This window comes from Euprymna scolopes, chromosome 31 (assembly GCF_053919585.1).
Source record: "Euprymna scolopes isolate OS-2025 chromosome 31, ASM5391958v1, whole genome shotgun sequence".
Taxonomy (NCBI): domain Eukaryota; kingdom Metazoa; phylum Mollusca; class Cephalopoda; order Sepiida; family Sepiolidae; genus Euprymna; species Euprymna scolopes.
Window position 1 is genome coordinate 27,679,109 of NC_136512.1, and position 14,879 is coordinate 27,693,987.

The 14,879-nt window shown below is 34.9% G+C and overlaps 1 pseudogene; it reads left to right on the forward strand.

Moving 5' to 3' along the window:
• Nucleotides 1-468: 468 nt before the first annotated feature.
• Nucleotides 469-595, forward strand: LOC145255978 (U2 spliceosomal RNA; annotated as a pseudogene).
• The last annotated feature ends 14,284 nt before the right edge of the window (nucleotides 596-14,879 follow it).

The following is a 14,879-nucleotide window of genomic DNA, read 5'->3' on the forward strand; positions in this document are numbered from 1 at the left end:
TCATACCAATTGTCATTATCCAACTCCCCTACTCCCCGGGGAGTTGGTCCCTTGTGCCTAATTTGCTCAGTGGGGGAGCAAATAAATACCATCTGTTCCGGCAGATACTGCAAACAAATACCATATGTGGGGGTAACCCCACATATAGCACCTTCATATATATGAAGATATAACAACCCTTCATACTAATTGTCACTATCCAGCTCTCCTACTCTCCGGGGCGTTGGCCCCCATTTCCCCTTCACTCCTCACATTAAAAATCGGCCGTGTGCCTAATTTACTCGGTGGGGGAGCAAAAAAATACCAACCCCACATATAAGACCTTGGTCAAGGTAGGGGCAACCCTTCATACCAATTGTCACTATCTAGCTCCCCTACTCCCCGGGGAGCTGGTCCCCATTTCACCTTCACTCTTCACATTAAAAAGCGGCATTGTGCCTAATTTGCTCGGTGGGGGAGCAAATAAATATCCTATTCTTGGCCTTTTGGCAAAGATCAAAGTGTAGTATCTGGTCTTACTACATGCTGTACTTATTGTGATATAAAGTGAGGGATCACTTTTCTATATTAATTTAATGTAAAATGATCACCCATTTTACAACCAGTCAGTCTCAAAGCCAGTCAATTCATTCTCCAGATCATTCAAGTTGTTTTTGAAGGATTCCATTTATTTTTTTAAACATTCAAATCATTCTTAAGGTCATTAAATTCATTCTTAAGTTCATTAAAGTCATTCTAAGTCATTTACTTTTTATTTATTTAAGTCATTTAGGACCATTTTTCTGTTATTTTTGCTTATCTTTAAGAATTTCATGTCAATCCTCCATTCACGCATTCATTCATTACACGAGAGCACGTGACTAATGACTATCGGCCTTGTTATTAATAAAGGTTGTTTTAAATTATGTTTCTATTATTTTTATTATATACATATATTTTAATTATTTTTAATTATTTTATCATTATTGTTAATATTATATATTATACATTTTTAATTAATTTAATTAAAGATTTTGTAATGTTTTATAGTATATTTATTTATTTACCTTTAATTGATGTATTTATATGGGTTTACGTGTTCGTTTAACTGGACCTTCACACGTCAGAGGGGTTTTCCAAACCATTCCCCGCAAAAAATACATACACAAAGCGCGCGCCTTACACTTACCTTCCTGCCATCTCTCCGTTCTTTCCCTAAACAGAATCTATTAACGTCGGTTAGTAAGGTCTATCTTTACATCAGAAACTCCGAGCAATGACACCGCCCGTTAAACGGTGTTTTTCTCTTTTACTTAGTGTTTTTTTACATTCGCGTTGTTTGGCTTTGTCAAAGTCGCTGATGATTTGTATTGAATTCAGTCAACCGCAATTGGTTGATTGAATACAATGAAACCACTGGTCCGCCTTTTAACTATGTATATATAGTTTTGAAATAAATATTCGTATTTTCAGCTCCCATGTTCGCGATCAAGCATATTATCTGATTTCTTTTCCATGCCTCCTGACAGGATATATATATATATATATATATATATATATATATATATATATATATATATATAGTAATTTATAAGATATATATGGCGATTAAGCTTAATCGCCATATATATTTTATAAATAACTAACTAGCTCTACCGACGTATTGAGCACTTTTGAAGTAAATACTTAAAGTTACACATAAATTTATACTTTTGTATATTAATTTTATGTGAGTAAATGAAGTAGTTATATATATATATATATATATATATATATAATTGTGTGTGTGTATGTGTGTGTGTGTATATATATATATATATGTTGTTGTTGTTCATTTTTGTTTTTGAGATACGTTTTGAATCAATTCAATTATTTACGAAAGTGCATTTTTACCTAAATGCAAGTTCGGAATAATTTTCCCTCTATCCAATTTGGTACACCCACATTAGGAGCGACATATATATTATTTTTAAAATATAATTATCCACTGACACTTGTCAGTGGATAATTATATTTTCTATTATGATTAAAAATTATATATATATATATATATATATATATATATATATATATATATAGAATGAGTTTTTCTTCATGAGTGCACGCCGTTTTTTTTTAAGAAAATCAAAGAATTTAAAAGCAAAAGTAAGTTCCTGTGGGACCCAAGCTCCAAGTATTTGTGTTTATCCCATCGACTGAATGTGGCGTGAAATTGTCGCAGAATCACACCGTATCTGTTCGCCCAATTCTCTACATGCCTGAGGCCATCTTCCCTCAAAGAACCCCGAGTTTATCTTCGTCTATCTTGATTAGTCTTCCGGATCGAGGAGTGTCACTGAGGTCAAAATTACCGTGTTTTAATCTGGTAAACCGATCTCGAAAAGGTCTCTTAGCGATAGCGTTTTCTCCATATACGGCACAAATATCCATGGTGACTTCACTCGCTTTCTGACCTCGATTAAAAGTGCAAAGAATATATCGAAAGGTGATTTTTGTATCTACTTGACAATCCATTTGACGGTTCTGAATAACGAGAAAAACTTATATGAGCAAAAAAACGATGACCATTTTCTTGTAGAACAGAATACGTGCTTTCTGATGATATATAACACCTTTTTTTTTCAAATATCAAAACATGTTTTAAAACAATTTAATTCTCTACATTCGCTTAGTAGTTGATTTGTGTCTTAACAAATGGAGTAAAATGTTGCTCCGTATCTTCGTGGCTGTGTTCGAATCTCTCGATAGGTAGGAATTGCCATCATACCCTGATGATTGCCTGAAACACTAGTGCCTGTAAGTATAAAAGAAAAATTATTCTTTATATATGTTTGTTGACCCTAAGGTAGATGCTATGCAAATGGAGAAGAAGATGGCTTCGTGCCTGTGTTCGAATCTCATGAACGGCAGGCATTGTTACTCTAAACTGATGCGTGCGTAAGCATGAAACACTGTAAGTAAAAATAAATGATTATTTTTTTTATTTTATTTGTTTTTTACTTTTTTTTAACATAGGCATCACCACATTATCCAGGCCAAGAGGCCACTCAAGGATAAGGGTTAAAGAGTGAACGGTAGAAATTGGACAATATAGTAATCATTAGTAATGAAAATTTGGTAAATTTGATAACTTATATGGAACGGCTCATCAAGAACTTATTTACGTTAGACTTGAACACAACAATATTGTAGTCAGCCGGAAAGCAGGAAAACGGAAGACAATTCCACAGGCGTGCAGTTCTAAGAAAGAAGCTTTGTTCATGGAATCTACGTTTAGGTTTAGGCACAGAAAAAGAGTGGGGGATTATTGATAGTGTTTACAGCTAGACGAGTGTTTCTTGTGAAAGTTTGGTGAGGGGGGACCATAGATTGAAGTTCAGTCGAACACTTTCCATGAAAATAACGATACATCAGAGACAAACTCGCAACATCTCTTCTGTGAGATACAGGTTGCAAGGAGGAGAAAAGGACATCTCCTACGAGGCTACGAAGTCTATTTTGAACTCTATCAAGGCAGGACAAGTCCTTTCTAGCAGCTCCTGCCCAGATGTGGCAACAGTATTCCATCCTTGGACGTACCTGGCTCTTATATAGATAGAGAATAGCATCAGCAGTGAGATATTTACCGGATCGATAGAAAATCCCACTTTTTTCCAGCGGCCTTGGCAACAGATTTGATGTACATGTTCCATTTAAGATCAGGAGTAATGGTCAAGCCCAGAAGCTTGTCAAAACTTGAGGCCTCCTGAGGACGAGAGCCATTCATTTCAATTGATGACAGATGTGGATCAGAATGTTGATGATGTAAAGAGAGAAGCTTGGTTTTAGATGCATTAAAAGTAACCAGCCACTCCTTTCCCCATTGTACTACGTGATCAAGATCAGAGGAGAGAGAATTGGAGAGAACTTGGTCGTTTACTGTCTTAGATGTGCTACCATAAATGGTAGTGTCGTCAGCATAAATGTCTACAAATGATGTAAGGATGTGATTTGGAAGATCATTAATGTAGATCAGGAAAAGAGTTTGGCCCAGAATGGACCCCTGAGGGACACCGGCATTAATATTGTGAGCTTCTGATTTTTGCCCCTCAACTACTACTCTTATAAACCTATCAGAAAGAAATGATTTAATAATTGAGAAGACTTTTCCAGCTATACCATAGCTAGCGATCTTATGAAATGATCTTATGAACTTATGTTCACCCCTTAAAAAGTATATCGCCACTTGGGCGTAAGGGGCTGCTATTTGGAGCCATGTCTAGGAAAGATTAACAAGATATTTGTTTATGTTTCATTCACACTTCTGCATATCAGTACAGCCAGGGAAGCAGGGAGCAGGAAGGCAATTTTAAAGTCTAGTTGTTCGAGAGATTAAACTATTAGACTAGCAATCTTTCCGGCATTCCGGCAACAACAGTGAATGGGGTGAGATCTTATTGCTAAGCGGGTTTGTCGGGGATATGTACGTTGAAGGGGTACAAGTGATACTATTTGATTATATGTATAGATAGACAGTTTTGCTGTATCACATCCTTCAGTGCGGCTAGACTAGCAAAAACCTCGAACCAAAATTGAAAGTTAACCACTTGTGCAACAGTCAGCGCTTCTAATCATTACGCTAATAGGTTGATGTTAAGACGGTTATGCGAAATTATAATGATTAAATATTGTAATTATTTAGGTATTCATCCCAAATAAATATGATTAACATGTATGACATTGTGACGCTCACCCAAACTTATTTCATTGTGTGCTATATACCAATAAGTCTGCGTTTGCAACAAAAGGATGTCAGACAGAGACGGACGCAGAGATAGAAGAGTGCCCGCCCTATCGATTCGTGCATATACTCATTTCTGTTTTTTCTGCAGCTTCGTGGTGCCCGGCACGGCCGGGCTTTTAAGAGTCCACATGAAATATTAACAAATAAATGAAAACAATCAAAACAGGAAAGCGGCGGCCACGATGACAGGCACGAAAGGGGGAGATGGGGTAGTCCTAGCGGGTGGAGGGATGTGCACAGAAGAGTAAGGGGTCGAGGCCAGAAGGGGAGTCGTTTGTTTGATAGACAGGGGTTGGAGTTGGGTGAAACTTAGAAAGGAGATGGAACGGATGAAACGTGATTAATGGAAATTTCGCGGGAAATTTATTGCAAACAGACTCAATTATATTTTTGGCGGGAAACAGCAGACATAGATTACACAAATACACGAAGATTATCACGCACACATTGGCATATATATGTATATATGTACATATATATGTATATATGTACATATATATATATGCATAAATATATATATATGTTTATGTGTGTGTGTTTAGGTGAGTGTACAAATATTTGTATTTGAATATCTGTATGTAAATAACTGTGTATATGTATAAGACGGGTACATACACGCATAGACATATATACTTATGTATACGTGTGTATGCATATATATATATATATATATATATATATATATATCCTATTATAAATTCCTGTACTGTCTGTCTGTGTGTGACGCGGTTTAAGTCAGCCTACAGGCAACCCACCCAAGCTATTAAGGTACTAAAATTAAGCTTATGACCCAGTGGATGTTTTAGTCGTATGTATATCCATGTTTGGTGTATGGAAATGCAAAATAAATGCAATGTAGTAGTAATGATAGGAGTTAAATCGATGGGGGTAGCAGCAGAGAAAAATAGTAGTGGTGATATGAGTTAAATTTGTGGGAAGAGCATAAGCAGCAGTTAGTCAAAGTGGTTGTTAGAGGCATTAAATCGGTGGGAGTAGCAGCAGCAGTCAACGATTGAAAAATACAAGATTTTTTTTTATTTAAAAAAAAATTACTTCGATTTTCTCTGATTTGACCACGGTGCTCAGTTTAGACCACCGGTCATTAAATAAAATAATACTTTTACCCATGTATCTCAGATTTTTTTTTCGTTAATATTGAGGAACCGACGGAAAAATAAGTAATTTCTAACTTTAGTTTCGTGAATATTGGTTGTGTAAATACATTCTACTTACTCACTTTTCTTTCACAATATGAAGCCATCTGGCTCCAACGGGCTACTTGTATATATATATATATATATATATATATATATATATATATATATATATTAGTTCTTCTCTCATTTCCTTTTCATTTATTGTAATCATCCTCAACCTTATTGACATGATAACGTAATAAATTTCTTATATAACTTCAATCTTTATCTTTTTTTATCTTTTCTTGGAAATTACTCTATTAAATCGAGTAGACCTTCATCTATCCTGACAGCTGGCATTTTCTCTCATATATATATTTATACATATACATATACATATACATATATGTATATATATATACATATATATCCATACATATATATACATATATATGCATATATATATATATATATATAATTACATATATATATGTCATTATAGATATAGATATATATACATATGTATATATGTATATATATATATATATATATATATATATATATATATATATATGAATTAAAGCCTAAACGGTTCTTTGTGTAGCTGACCTTGCAAGTGAATATATTAATACTATATATATATATATATATATATATATATATATATATATATATATATATATATATAGTATTAATATATACACTTGCAAGGTCTGCTACACAAAGAACCGTTTAGGCTTTAATTCATAGAAGAAAATACTGAACCCTAAAATTGAAACATAAGACTTCCTGTTGATTTAGAAAAAATGTGACGGGCATTATTGCGTAGCTCACTTTCTATCATTTATGTTTATAATACCTCAGTTATAATTAATAATTGAGTATTGTTTACGTGTATATCCAAACGAAAGGTATATGCGTGATATTCTATAATATACAATTAGATATATAAATATGTGTATGTGTGTGTGTGTGTGTGTAGAGTATATATGAACACTCGCTTTTATTTGCTTATGTAAATATTAATGTGTAAATATATTCCTATGCATATATGGCTAAAAAAGAGGATCGCCCTACCGTGCTCGGCTGAGGATTATAACGGTTGGCGAACATCAAGACTTGGTAAACACATTTAAGTAAATGAGTCTTCTCGGCAATGACAACGAGGGAAGGTTCTGATATTGAATTGTCGAGATATAAAAATAGCCCCATATGTGAGAAAGTATTTAGAGCGATGGAGAGAACGGACATTACGGAAATCAAAAACTTCAATTGATCTCATATATGAAATCCAAGAATGACTTGAGGATAATACCACGAAGTTTCAAAGTGGATTTCTCCTCAAAAGCAGCGCCCTCCATGAAGTTCGTATGAGGAAAAGGAACAATGATATTGAGATTTGGCCTGGGACGAATTTAATAAGGGCCAGTGGAATGCGACATAGAAAAATGGAATTTCGTATCTAAACTTTTTGTAAATATAAACAAATGCCAGCAAAGGGGAAAAGGCAGTTAGAGAGGAAGGCACCGAGACGACCAGTTGTCATTTTTTGTCACTCACAACACTCCACTATGCTTCATCTTTCTCTCTTTCGCTCTCTCTCTCTCTCTCTTTCTCTCCAGATCACATTGAGAAAAAATTGAACAGAAAATAAATTATCATTCCTTTTTATAAACTTACGTCAAGTGTGTGTTTTGTGAAACAACTTATTCTCTAATAATAATTCCTCAAGAACTAAAAATCTAGATTATAACGTAACAATACGAGCAATGTTTATAAATTTTTGGACTAACAAGGAAAATTCATACTCAACGCTTCTGCTGAACTCAGAGCAACTTCGTAGCCTCGTAGGGAATGTCCTTTTCTCTTCCTTGCAACCTCTTTCCCACGGAAGAAATGTTGCGTGTTTGTCTCTGCTTTACCGTAATTTTCATGGCAAGTGCTCGGCTTAGCTCCAATCTATGATCCCCCCTCGCCAGACTTTCACAAGAAACACTAGTCTCGCTAATTTCCCCCACTCTTTATCTGTGCTTAAACCTAAACATGGGTTCCATGAGAAAAGCTTTCTTAGAACTGCGCGCCTATGGAATTGTCTTCCGTTTTCCTGCTTTGCAGTTGACTACAATATGGTTGTCTTCAAGTCTAACGTAAACAAGTTTTTGATGAGCCGTCCCATATAAGTTAACAAATTTACCGACTTTCCATTAGTAACGAGTACTATAGTGTCCAATTTCTACTGTACACTCTTTAACACTTATCCTCGCGTGGCATCTTGGCCTAGATAAGTGGCGATACCTATGTAAAAAAAAAAAATTCTTGTTTAGCCCCATATGTTAATTTATCTGAAAATATTGACGACAACTAACACAAGAATAGAGTTGTATCATCGGCATATATGTTCATTTTCTGAATAGTATTCTCAGCAAGGCCGTTGTTTCCAAAACACCCCATATTGATAGGAATATTGATAAACTAGTAGGGAACCCGACGTTGTCTGGGATGGATTGATGATTAATGACTGTTTCACACTTCCATATATTTTTATTGTCATCGAAATCGGAGGAAACGTCAATTTATATAATCAACTCGATTGATCGCCTGTTTAGTTCAGGATTCAACGCGGTGCATCGGGGGGGGGGACTTTAAATGTACTCACCCACCCCTGCAGTGAATTATTCAACAAAACATTGTTGTAAACATTGCACTGTAGAGAACATATTGTTCCTTTTACAAACTTATTTTCATATTTAATGGCTTTAAATGAAAATTTTAAAAAACTAAAGTCAGACAGCATGCTTTAATTGTAACCTAAACAGAAATATTTCGGACGCGCCCACGTCATTTCAAAGACCCTACTGCTGATTTTATATGCAGGATACGCGTATGCAAATAAATATGAAATGCGAAATAACGTCACTGTTAGGAAAAAGATTATAAAAATAAGGGAGAAGGGAGCAGAGAGCGTGATTATGTTAGAGACGTGGGTAACGTTACGGTCGTAACGAGAAGTTACGTGCGGCGGGAGAATGCGGGAATAAATTTTGTTGTTACACGAAAAAGTGAGTTCGAGTTATTCTTCGACTCCTTTGCGACGTAGACTGCTACAACGTGTAGCTCCCGTCTTTAACGTAACATTGCAGATACATAGTTAGGGACAGGCAGAGTACCAGCATTTCTAAAAATAATGACACAAGAGGCTTCTTTCTAACTAGAAAGAAAACAAGACGGATACAAATATACGACGGGGCCTGAAATAAGTTTCCAGACCTTTTTCGCATGCGAACTTTTATTTATAGTGCACACATGAAACTCTCGTCCTCTTTTAAGTAATCTCATCCTGATGCAATTCATTGTTATACGGTTCAAACAACTTCAAGAAGGTCCGATAGAAGTCCTTTTGTATGAGCGCGTCGCAGCCTCTTTCATCTCCTTAATATTCTGATAACGACAGCTTCTAAAGATTTTAGGGTTTAGTAAATAACCAAAAAATCACAGGGCGAACGGTCTGAATTATAGGGAGATGGAGGAACTGTCTTGATGCAAATTTTTGTCATTAAAGCGCCTTTCTTTCTGGTCTTCTTTTAGCACCCTTGGGAAAAACTCTGTGCAAATCTTCCACATCTTCAGATTCTTGAGAATTATAGTGTGCACAGTGCCCCTATAGACATCAAATCGTGAACTTATTACCTCTATAGATACGCGACGGTCCTTATCAATGAAATTCGTTATTCGGCCAGTCAACTCTGGTGTTCTGGCTGCCTTACTCCTCCCAAAACCTCTCACATTCCCTCAAAGAGTTTCTGCTTTCTTTTAATCTCTTCTGCAACTTAAAGACTGATGCTCGATTCATGCAAGATTACCCGAAAGCAGTCTGGGCATTCTATACATTACTCTGGCATTTTGCTTTAACTTTATAACATAATATATTTGCACATCCTTCTTCTAAAATGTCCTTTCATTTAGATTGCATTTTTGAAATAAACCAGCTGTGACAATAAGGTTTTAGTAGAGTGTATTCCAATTCCTTTAATAGCTGTTCATTTGAACCTGAAATAATAAAAAATTGGTTAATCACCTCACAAGATGTATAGTAATAATATACTGAATTTTCAAGAGTCTCCAACAATTTTAAATGCTTGTATAAAATGTCTGGAAACTTACCGAAAGCACCTCGTAGTTTGAATAATTTCAGCAGTTTCAAAAACTTACAGTTATTGATGAAATCTACTAAAACGGGTGGCTGTTTTTCATTGAGGTCTTAAAACAGCGTGTCTTTGAAGTGCACAAGACCAATGAATCAAACGGGTTGTTTAAGAATTATTGAAGCTCAGTTGATTATAGAGTTTTGAAAAGGCTATTCTGCGTTTGAATTGTATTTATGACATCAATCAAAGAACAATGAGTCAAAAATTTCACAGATTCCGGTAAACAAAATTAGATTCAAGGTCATTTATTTTTCTGTTGGAGAAAACAAACGCTTTAATAATAGACAAAAAGTAATAATTGCCTATTCAATAAAAATAGAACAGATATCTGACTTTCATCTTTGTCCGAAAGATTGCTAATTAATGTTCCATTATACAGGATGTCCCAATAAAATGTATACACTCTTTAAATGTCTATAAAATCAACATTTATTATGATCAAGAAAAGTTTCATACATCACAATACTGTGAACAAAAGCTAATGCTTGAAAGTGTTCAAGTTATTGGCTATTAGGGTTCAAGAACAGCTGACAACGTTCTCTAATCGAATCTAAAACGTTTCTTTTCAGTTCAGTTGAGATGCGGGTACATCCTCCTACAATGGCCGCTTTCAACTTAGTCATGGTTCCTGTTTTTTTGGGTTTTTTTTGGGGGGGGGTAAATTCCACCTCACCCCTCGAAAAAATCCATGGGGGTTAAATCTGCTGATCGTGGATGGTACTCGATACTCACTCTTCATCCTACCCATCTGTTTGGCTGGTCACTATAAAGATAAGCCGTTACGTCATGATAAGAGCGACGATGTGGTCTATCCTACTACCATTCTTTATTCTTGTATACATTTTATTGGGAAATTCTATATTTCTTTATTTGATTCTTTCTTTATTTTATTTTTGTCTTCTAACATTTAGTCTTTATGCGTTGTCTTGTTATTTTTATTTATTATTTATTATCTATAGAGTAATGCTATAAGAGAATTCATGTTAATCCGTACGTTATCACCCTGCACACATTTTTCAATTACGTCCAAAATGCTATGACTTTTTTCCTTCAAATAACGTATCTTTTGTTGTTTCAAACGTTATTCCTGAAAGTTAATACAATTAATAGTCGTTCGGAAATTTATCTGTTCAAAAGACGGTAGAAGGATATCGGAAGATCTTGGTACTTGTCGAAACGACCTCCCCATGGATACTCGTCCTTTAATTGTAGAAGAGACTCTCATTACCAGATTGATTATAAAAACAGATTAACCAGAGTACTTAGTCAAACATTTTGCAGTTATTACGTAAGAGATAAAAAAGTACACTGATGTCTGATCTGGCGACAGACGTTCATAGAAAACCCGTTTTAGAACTAATGCCCCCTATTGCTGTTATTCTGCACAAATAGATCAGACGTGGTTACAAATTACATCGTTATGATGACTGAACTAACGCATTCATGACCTGCAAGTTTCTATTGCCTTTTGCGCATATTGACGGCGTGAGACTCCGAGAAACAATCCTGATATAAATGCGCGTCACAAGCAGAGATGTGTCATTAAATGTCTGCCAAAAATGTATTGAGAATGGTGTTGACAATGTAGAAAAATAGATTCTAGTGCAAAACAAAAAACGTTGCTCATTTTGATGGTATCACTTCCGTTTTTCTAATTTTTTAACTTTTTTGTGTTAAAAATAGGTTTAATTTTGGAATTAACCGTGAATGACGCCCACCGCTGGCAAACGTGAATTAAGAAGAGTGGTGACTATGTAGAATAATAAATTCTGAAGCATAAAAGCTGTTTCGTTTTAATGGTACTCCTCCCATCTTCGTATCTCTTTAGCTTTTTTAGGTTAAAAAATAGTAGGCTTTACTTTTTAAAGGCCCTGAAATCAACATACAATATATATATATATATATATATATATATATATATATATATATATATATATATATATATAAATATATATATATATATATATATATATATATATATATATATATATATATATATATATTCTCTTTGCAAGCAAACAGAAAATCTTCTCGGACTTAATTTGGTCTCTATGTAATTTTGTTTCCCCTGTTTATTTTTGATTTTTTTTCTCCTTTCCCTTGCCATATTCATGACTTTATTTATTTTTTTCTAAATCGTATTGTCCTCGATTTGGCTCTGTTGAGCGAGGATCGAAACCGGGTTAGCTGGCCTTTATTTTCATTTTTTATTTTTTTAAATAATCATTATATATATTGGTCTACATGTAGCCATCATTAAATTCTGTACCCCTTGAAAGATTTTCAAAAATATATATATATATATATATATATATATATATATATATATATATATATATATATATATATATATATGGAATTTTCACAGGTCGCACTGAAAAAAGCTGGTTCGTTTTAATGGTACTCCTCCCATCTTCGTATCTCTTTAGCCTTTTTAAGTTAAAAAATAGTAGGCTTTACTTTTTAAATGCCCTGACATCAACATACAATATATATATATATATATATATATATATATATATATATATATATATATATATATATATATATATATATATATATATCTGTGGAATTTTCACAGGTCGCACTGAAAAAAGCTGATTCGTTTTAATGGTACTCCTCCCATCTTCGTATCTCTTTAGCCTTTTTAGGTTAAAAAATAGTAGGCTTTACTTTTTAAAGGACCTGACATCAACATACAATACATATATATATATATATATATATATATATATATATATATCTGTGGAATTTTCACAGGTCGCACTGATACTTTATTTTATACGTAAAAACAAATTGAAAAAAGTAATGAAATACATTTTTTTTTTACTTTTGCTTATTGTTTTGTTTTTTCTGTTTCATTATTAATGTTCAAACGGGAGAGTGAATTTATCTATTTTCGCGTATTTTTATAAATTCCCTAAGAGACTGACATAAATAAATAAATAGTTTGTCTCTTTTTTAAGTGTAAATATTGATATTTTTTTATCGAAGCAGAGGCTAAAAGACGTGTAATAACTCAAGAGAAAAGTGTATAATTTTTTTTTATAAACTTGAGGTTTTATTTTATATTTTACTTAACTAAACTATTAAGTGTTGGGTTTGTTACAGGTTAAATTAAATGGCTGTAATTTGTACACGAATTTGTACAGAATGCAGGAAACATTTTTACATGTGAAATTTGACGGTTCGTACTTTATGAAAGTTAGATTTTCATTACTGATGCCATCAGAATAGCACGTGTTATCGGATCAGGTTTTTACGTTGTGATCAAGGTAAAATAATATGAGCTTCCCAGTCCCTGCTAATATTGGGTTGGTGCAAAAATAATGTCATTTTTTGACGTTCAACTTCAAAAGATCATAACTCCTTTCATAATGAACTTTATCAATCGAAATACGAACCATTAGTATCGACACATTTTTGCAAACGATAAACAAGTTTATTTATCCCATTACAATAGAAAACTGCAGTTCTGGAAACGATGAAGTCATTGAAGGTCGATTCGGCATCATCTCGGCATTTGAAGCATTTTTCACGCAGGAAGTAGTCGAGAGGCATGAAAAAGTGATAATCGGTGGGCGAAAGCTCCAGTGAACATGGCGGATGAGGCAGTGTGTCGTAGCCAAATTCGTTCAGCAGTTGAGCAACATGCGGGCGAGCGTTATCATGAAGGAGACTTGGCCCCTTAATATTGACCAATCACGGGCACGTACGTTGGAACTTTTGGTGCATTTCGTCAACTTGTTGGCAGTACTTCACTGTAATCGTTTCGCCCGGGTTCGAGAAGATGTGAGGGATGAGACTAGCTGCAGACCAACAAACAGTCACCATAACCATCATTTGGTGCAATTTCGGCTTCGGGACGTGTTGTGGAGCTTCTCCGGCATCAAACCACTATGCCGAACGTCGCCGAGTATCGTAGAGTATCCATTTCTCATCACACGTAACATTCCGCTCGAGAAATGGGTCGTTTTTGGTTCGCGGAGAGAAGACACCTTAAAACGACGCTTTTTTAAATTATCGTTCAATTCATGCGGCACCAATTTATCCAACTTCCCTATTTGTTTTAACTTGCGAACGAGTGATGAGTGGTTCAACAGCAACTTCTTGTGCGGTTTTGCGAGGATCGGTTTCAATTAAGGCTTTTAAATGTTTGTTATCGACCGCAGTCGGTCGGTCGGTCGGTCGCAACCGTCTTCATCTTCGAAGCTGTCACCAGTGTCCAATAGGTAGATAATTTGAAACGTGTTCGAGACACAACAAAACAGAAAAGAGAGTACTTGGGACACGAGTGTTCTAGGAAATGGAGTTCTAGACTTGTTGGAGACACGAGCGAGCAGAAAAGAAACGTGTTCGAGAGACGATTGTTCGGAGAAGTGTGATTCAAGACATGTTTGAGACGTTGATGATTCGAGACGTGTTCGAGGCACGAGCTAGCAGAAATGTGCGTGTTCAAGACACGAGCTAGCAGAAAAGTACGTGTTCGGGACACGAGTGTTTGGAGATCTGGAATTTGAGCCGTGTCCCAGACCTAGATGATTCGAAACACGTGAGTTGAGTCAGAGGAGAAAGGAAAAGGAGAGATGAATTGTATAAAAATGAAGATGAAATGCGTTGTAGGTCTAAAGTCTTTTGTAAAAGAAAATAGCCGATTTCCCCCCTTTCCTCGTTTCTTACGACGGAGTCTACAACGTATTGAGTCTGTTAAAAGGTAACGAAATAGTTAAAACTGTGTACAACGTTTATCAGTAAAAGATCAGACGGTAAAGAGTC